Below are 8,580 nucleotides of genomic sequence, written 5' to 3' on the forward strand. Positions count from 1 at the left end.
GGACAAACACAAACATGGGCATGAATACTATAAATCAATTCCAAACACCAAAACTCTAGAGTCCAGAGGCCAGAGTTAGTGATGGGACAGATTTGTCATAGAAAAATTCCTGGAAATAAGTCAAAAAAACATGCTTAAACACTGCAAAACGTCAGATGATTATGCTTAGCGATTGTTATATATTAGGAAAGCCAGAACACTATCCACGTTGCAGAAATTTGTTCCATTCCACTAGCCAAGCTTAGGGAACCCTTGAATTGTGTATAGTTAACAGATGTTGGTTTTCAGCATTCAAATCTTGTTGAAGTTATTGTGCTAATCAAGCTCAAAATTGTTGAGTAGGTACAGGAATGGTTTCAGCAAAGCCTATTAATTAAAGAAAGTGTAATGAGAATGGCTATCTCAGGCTAATTCTCAAGAACAATTTGACATTTGGGTACCAACCTGCAGTAGGGAATTTAGGTCCCCACATGAGTTTTGCATGTTCTTTTGGGCATTGGGTTTCATTCAAGATTGTCATCTAGTGGGAAGTTTCATGCCCCTTTGCTGAATTTGGAGATTATGTTGTTGTCAATTGATAGGAATGGCAGTTTTGCTTTAGTTTAAGAAGTTTTGGGTACCCTTTAGGCTCACTATTGTGATGCAAATGGATGGGCTGGGGAGCTGCATGCAATTAAAACAAGCGTGCATTATGCCCTTGAGTTTGAGTGCTACTGTTCAAAAGAATGCTAATATACTCATTGCGTATTTAGATATATATGGGCTTGTCTTAAAATCAGGAAGGGCAAATTAGTATGATTTAGAAAGTGATATTACAGTCACTGAAGCAGAGGCTCCACCATTCCTAGCATTGATCAAAACGTTTTTTGGAAAAATAAGGTATAGGTTAAGCTTAACATTAGTAGTTAATGCATCAAAGATGACAAGGCAAGGAAGAATATACTTCAATGTGGGGTTGTCGAGGAGACAAATGCTAAGTTGTTTTTTCATCTCATCACAATACAGTGAAGGAGTCCACTGTTACTGCGGTTACAAACCGGTCTGAAGATATGGGTCTTGCAAGAGGCATGGATACCCTTTCTGGATGTTCGGAGAAGGAAAATGATGGGAATGTAAACAGTAACCTGAAATCCAGTTGGAAAAAACCTCCAAGGCCTCCAAGAAGAGCATGTTCACCAAATCTTATTCTCTAGTCAATTGTGTCATAGCTTGAAATAGGATTTGGCAATCCTACCGAAATATTTAGGTAAATTTTGCTATAAGGATTGAAATTTTGCAAGACCTATTTTTACTTATCATCGAAAACTTCGAACTCAAACCAAACCTAATCATTTCAACATCTTAACAATTTTCAGCATATGAGGCTAGCATCGACCCACCCAGAAGGTAGCTACTTCATTCGATGAAAACTGCAAGCAGTGTGTAGTAAGAAATCCCATTTCCCACCAATGGGATTTGGGTGCCATAACTGCTAGAAATCCGAGGAAGGAAGCCCATTAAAATTATGTCCAAAGAAGACACATAATAGAAATACTCAACTTCTGTAAACCATCAACTTATCTTCTGCACTACCATGCTTAATACCCAATGGCACACTGAACCTAATCATTTCAACATCTTATAATTCAATGTGTATAGACAAACCTGAATTTCATTATTTCATTTTACAGTTAATGTATGTATATAGACCAACCAGAATTAGGACCAACCAGAATCGGGTCAGCCTCATCAAAAACTTCGAACTCAAACCGAACCTAATCATTTCAACATCTCATAATTCTATGTATATAGACAAGCCTCATCAAAATCATCAAAAACTTAGAACTCAAACCGAACCTCATCATTTCAACATCTCATAATTCTATGTATATAGACAAACCTGAATCGGGTCAGCCTCATAAAAACTTCGAACTCAAACCAAACCTAATCATTTCAACATCTCATATTGACATCCAACCTAATCATTTCAACATCTCATATTGAAATCCAGAAACATCCAGAATCGTTGCATGCCAAATAACAAATCCAAATATTCTCAGGCAGAAATTAAAGACAGCTGGTACACAAGTAATATTCGCCCCTTCACTGCTTCTAATTTCAGCTTGAATGATACATTTTTATGCTGTATAACAAAGCTAAGTTCATTTGCAAAATACACAGTAGTAACATAAAATCCACTGTTAGTAACATAAAATCTGGCAACAAACCAGTTTATCACACCAAACAGTGCAACTACGATAAGCGGTGGAAGTGCCTGACAATAAATTCATGAACTGGCAAATTTAATCCAGCAAAATTATTTTACCACTAAAAAAAGGATCACAATGCTCAACAACTTCGGTTTACTTGTCAAACCACAAAATATAGGCTATTCACTAGCTTAAAACTACATTCATACAGAAAAGCCAGTAAAGCCGTTCAGTGCTGTTGAGTTGTGCAAATCTCCATGATTCATCCACAAAACTTGATCGCGAACAAGCAAGGTAGAATACATTATGGATGTTTCATTTCTTATGTTCTCTGGGTCTAGGTTGCAAATCTACCAGAAGCAATATTCCCGCTGCATTTTTTGAAAATATTCCAGAAAGACCTATAGACAATCTTCCTTCAATCTTTTGAGTTTCCCTGGTCATTTTGTTCACTTTTGCTAGTCAATTAAGCAGATTTCATAAAGCATAATGCCCCAACTATTGTTCATTGCAACTTTGCGACTCATTACAACTTTGCAACTTATTGTTGAGTAATTTTATTAAACCCAGTTACAACATCAAAAGAACATAAGACTGCCAGAGACTCATTGCAACTTTGCGACTCTTTGCAACTCATTGTTGAGTAATTTTATCAACCCAGTTACAGCATCCACAGAGCATATCATGTCCAGCATAATCCGCCTTCAGCCACATACTCTGGAAAGCAGTGACATCTGCATCCATGTAACAAAATAGACCAGCCAATCTGCACAACTTTTTTTAAAAGCCATCCAAGGCATTCCCCATGCTCTACCAGTCTGGGAAGAATGCTTCAAGTAAAATCCCATTCTTCATGCTCTGTCTATTACATACCCATCATCAAGCAAACAACTATACTGTAAAGAAATTCTCCGAAAACATCTAAATCCTTCCATACACTACTGTACCATGGTCGGTCGACCAGACTTATTTAGCTTAACTATATACAAACTACAAACTACACTACATCTTATATTACAGTAGCAGGATACACAAGTCCTTATATCCCAATTTGATCCTGATTGGGCCAAACTCTCCCGTCAAAAAAATGGAAGGTTTAAGTCGTTGTGCAACTTTCCCGCAGCATCAATATCCTACTATACCCTCCAACATGAAAAGAAATAAATACCATCAAAATGCTTCTGTATGAACATACACCTAGTATACCATATTATCAGAGTAGTTAGTTAGTCCAGACCCAACAAGCGTCTCATATCTTTTGTTGCAGAGGTATCAACTCCAAACTGAAGAGAATTAGAACAAGATCGGACAGCAGCAAAGGTGGACTGGGATTTCTCTGGAGCAACGGGTAAAGCTGAATGTACCTTCTCTTCAGAAGGTGACACTGGAGAAGATTCCATGTATTCAACGCTCTTGGAACAATGATTGGCATCAATAAGATCCATTGCGATAGATCTCATCTGCTGCATATAGAACTTGGGAAATGGTAAGCTACTTGGAGGTGGACTGTTGGAATATGCAGGACCAGCCCATTTCTCCGACTCAAAAACAGGAGAAGCAAAGTCACTGCTAGAGGGATTTCCAACTTTTGTGTCATCCACACCATCAAAAGAAGATACATATTGGAACTCTTTCAACATCTTTGGCGACTCATTCCCTATCGCCTCGGATGCTTTCACCCCTGAAGAGACAGACTGCAAGATTCCGGATCCTTCCTTTGGAAGAACACTTGGGTCTGGCCCTAGAGGATCTGTTGATATTATTAAATCATCTATCAATTCAGTGAGGTTGACATCCTCACAACCTGTTCGCCTGGCGGCTTGATTTGTTTTGCTCTCATCGCCACAGACCTTTGCAACTGTTTTAGATGCCCAGCCGGATTTGTTTCGCTTCAGGCTAGACAACCTATATTCTACATTATTTACAATAACCCTGTCGCTTGAATGACCAGTTTTTTGTCTGGCCTGGCTCTTTTTGTGGGGATCCTTCCCCACAGCATTCTTTATTGTTTCCCCACGTTTCAATATTGTGATCTTCTCCGTGACAAGGTTCTTGTTCTGTTGGCCACCTCTCCTCCCTTTTGCTTCAGTATGAACAATATTTCCCGTTGTAAGCTTTGGATCATGAAAATACTGCCTTGTCGAAACCGACTGTTGCAGAGAATAGCCAAACCTCTGGCCTGATGAATTTGTGGAAGAATAAGAATAAAATGGGCATTGACCATAGAAAATAGAAAAAGAATCTCCAAGCAAAGCTCCATCTACATCGAACTTTGGAGTTGTGCTATGCGGCTGCTTCAGAAAAGAAATATTCTCCGAGTCTACACCGGCTCGGTAACTCGGAGAAGGCCATAACCTGCAACACTTTCCAGAATTAACCGCATTGGAAGCCACATAATTTTGCAACCACTTGGGATCTGTTTTCATTCTATCAATATCAGGGCTGCTCCCCGAAATTCTATGGCTGTGTACAGTGTTGTTCTCTGATCGTAGAGAATTGACACGATGGTAAGCCTTCCCAGTTGAATGCCTATTCTTGTTTGCTTTATAAGAGGCCAAATAATCCTGGGCAGGTAAGATGGCAGTTCCCATGGTTCTGCACAATAGCCCCCTAACAAAGCAAAGTAAACTACCCTTATTCCAGCTAAAACTCTACTCTTTTCTCCAAACAAAACCCCTTAATCTAAAAAAATAAACGACAAAACAATCTAAAGTCGGCAAAGTGTATGAACAGAAAAATATGGCATCCCTCTATACCCAATGGCATAAATTGACGAGGTTAAGAACTGAAACATCAAATCTCTAAATTTTATGTAAAAATTGTCTCAGAAAAACACTGAAATAGATGGATCTGGCAATCTCTGTTATTGCTCCACCAAAACAGACAACAATAAAAAACTTCAAAGATCTTCAAGTAAAATCGAGGGGACCAAGAAATCGAACCACTTTCGAGGCCTAGAAATGTTAATCCTATCAATAGACCACCCAATACTTTACATTTCCCTGCCAGAATAACCCGAAGCCTTGAAAGATCTTTGGCTTCAGATTTCTAGACAACCCAACTAAAGATACATCCACAAGGCCTTTATATTCAAATTACCCACTTCATTACGGCTCTCAATGAAGTTACCCCTAAAATATGCAGGAATATACAAATCCCCAAACCAAAAAATACCCTCTACAGAAACTAAGATATCAAAAATACCCACAACAGGCATATGCAGAACCAGTGGAAACTGCCCAGATATTCTCACATACACTTTATAACAGACAACTATGCCGGCCCTCGAATTGCCCAAACGCCGATAAGCCCAACAGCCCTCTCCACAGCCCAAACTAATTCAAACTCTGGATATCTTCATAATTCTTCAATACAAAGCATTTGGGCACCCAACCATTGGGAAATTAAATCTTTAAGATCCACTAAAAGCTTAGAAGCCCACATGAACCCTAACATACATAAAACTTTCAAGGTTTGAAGCACTTACTCGTATTTAATTTGCAGTGCGGACCTGTGCAAATATCTCTTTCTGTGAAGATCAGACTCTCTGTATCTCTTCCACCACTTTCAATACCCTTCCTTACAAATCAATGAGCCACGCGGCCTGTATATATAGCCCCTGTAATCTTTGAGCTATAATTGAACAGATTAACCACCAATCATATGAATAGTTTCAGTCCTTTCAGGATGCAATCCCTGCACCAAATGCAAATTGCGACTGTTTACACATCGATCGACATATATGTATTTTATCTCTTTTGGCTTTGTTTACAGCTCTTGTTTTAGCTGTCAGTGTTTGTTTAGCTGACATTCATGGACAATCTTGACTATGTATTTGTCTGATATTTATTGTTATTACTCGCTCTCAGCGGTGTAGCAAACTACTGGATTGGGACGGCTATGCACTTTTCTGTTACTCTGCTAGTCCACTTTTTTTTTAACTCACTCATAGACCAAAACAAAATCAAAATCCTTGCCATAGTAGAGCACATCAATCATCCGTTCAAATTTCTACAGTAATAAACAGAGCTAAGTAGATCACATTTCCTCTAAATGCCGGAAGCAGAGCATAAAGCATAAGACTGAAAACAGGCCATTTCTGGCGCTTGTCAACTTCTCCATATTCAGAGCTAAACTTGCAACTTGCTACATAGTATGATGAGGCAAAATCCCAAGATTTTATTCTCAGAAACTATACATACAAATATATACCCGGTATGAAGTCAATCTACAAAAAAAACAAAGAAAATCCAATTAAATTCGGTTCAAAATAAAAGATGGACAGATTCCATTTACCTTTGAGCAATCTCCAAAAAGCAGAAGCCTTCTACTCTGCACCCAGTAGTCTGGCCAAACCAGGTTCGATGAGAGGTCAATACGTAAACAATAAAAAATGAATAAAACAACAAAAAAGAAGTAGGGTAACCCCAAACTGTACAGTTTCCGGTCTGAAGCAAAGAATTCCCTCCTACAGCAAATAATACCCTCCTCTGCAGCGAACGCTTCATATCCCGCGCGGACGAGAATTCCCTCCTACAGCAAATAATACCCTCCTCTGCAGCGAACGCTTGATATCCCGTGCGGACGAGTTGGTTAGGGTAACAGGCGGCTGATTAATTAATTTTCATTAAATAATCTTACATTAAAAGGTTTTTAAAAATTGAACGGCAGAACATTGTTTAATCGTCTAACAATAGATCTGACGGTTAGGATTAGGACAGGGAGGCAGCTGGGGGAGTTGATTTCAGAGGGGAACGCCTTACGGCGTAATTATAAGAGATAAATGATAATATATTTAAAAACAATTATCATTGTCTTTGTAATATTACAAAACACCTTTTTTGAAATATCATCCCTAATATATCATCACGAATCTAAAATTTTTATATAAAATATGCAAATATTTATTGTGTAAAGCGTTTAAAAAGTCCTTTAAAATCTTGACTGGAGAAGAGTTTGTAAAAAAAAGAAGTGTCGGGTTTACAACCTCCCGTTTATACTCTCTAGGATGTAAGCTACTCATATTCATGGAATATGATTCTTTCTTTATCCTAAACGGTTGCTATGAAATGTATTTCAGTTTATTTTAAATTGTTGGAAATTAAATTGCATGGTGAACGGAGAAGTACAACTTTTCCTGGCCATACGGCTTTGACGCCCTTAAAAGCTGGACTCAACCAGAGTTTATGACAAACAAGAAGTGCCTAAGTTTACAACGTCACATTTATACACTCGGGGATGTAAGTTGCTCATATTCATGGAAGTAGCTAGTCTCAGCTTTGTACAGCAAACCTGAAGAAAAGTATAAATGAAAACATATGACATAGAAAGAGATGGGTAGAGATAACCCTGCCACTCTAAACTGCATGTTCCTAACATACAAAGAGAAATTTGAACGTCGGATACTTTAATTTGAACGTTCAAAGAAATAGTAACACAAAAGCAACGATCAACACAAAAAAATTATGGAATAAAAGTAAGATAGAAAGGTGAGAAACACAGGCGAACATACCGAAAATATGATATGGTACACATAAGTATTACATTTGTTATTGTTATTATAGAAAAGCTAAAGTATGACAGGGAATTGCATATCTATTTGCCTGTGTCCGACCAACTCTGTTTATCACAATTCTCCAAGGATGAAAATATGCAACAGCAGCTACCTGGGTAGACAAAAAAATATAATAACACATCAAAAATCAATTAAGATTACACGAAAATTTCGAAACAAATTATCAAAAAAACAGAAAACATATGTTTCCTTCCATGAAATCTGAGCGGAAAGCTCAAATCTGAGTGGAGAAAAGTTTAGCATACCGAGAATGAAATCATACCAGATTCTTTCATAGAAGAAAAGCTTTTCTCCATGCATCCAAAGCTTTCGGATAGCCTCTGAGCAACATAAACCAAGAACAACTGTAGACATCACCTATATAAAAACACAGAACAAATATATATAGACATCGACCATCCACACGACCAACCTACAGTTCAGAGTGCCAAAGATATGAGAGGAATGAAATGAATGGTTTAAAACTGTATGTGGTTTTATAGACAAAGGAGGCACTCATCGGTTACCGTTCGTAGGAAATTTAAATTCAGTTACCAGAACTTCCAAACTATTCTGCACATCGGAATAACAAGAAAGGCATTCTGCACGTCGGAATAACAAGAAAGGGAAGTTTGACAAGGATGCGGTGTGATTGTGTGACGGTTTTTTAGGCATGCGCAGGGAGGGAGCGGGGACCACATAATCGATGTGCTTAATGGCCTTATTGGCCTTATAACGAAGTTACATCGTTATTGGCCAATAACGAACTTACATCGTTATTGGCCAATAACGAAGTTACATCGTTATTGGCCTTGTTGGCGTTACATGCACATCGCA

At 38.2% G+C, this 8,580-nt stretch overlaps 1 long non-coding RNA gene across 1 annotated transcript; it reads right to left on the reverse strand.

Annotated features, from left to right (window-relative positions):
* Positions 1-4,748: 4,748 nt before the first annotated feature.
* On the reverse strand, positions 4,749-6,754 carry LOC149249365 (uncharacterized). The gene is made up of 3 exons (XR_016266763.1): positions 6,628-6,754; positions 6,486-6,535; positions 4,749-5,885 (listed from the first exon to the last, which is right to left on the reverse strand). It is a non-coding gene; the product is annotated as an uncharacterized LOC149249365 (long non-coding RNA).
* Positions 6,755-8,580: the final 1,826 nt, after the last annotated feature.

Source organism: Pinus tabuliformis, chromosome 7, assembly GCF_031772625.1.
Source record: "Pinus tabuliformis cultivar Carrire ecotype Pingquan chromosome 7, CPIR1, whole genome shotgun sequence".
Taxonomy (NCBI): Eukaryota; Viridiplantae; Streptophyta; class Pinopsida; order Pinales; family Pinaceae; genus Pinus; species Pinus tabuliformis.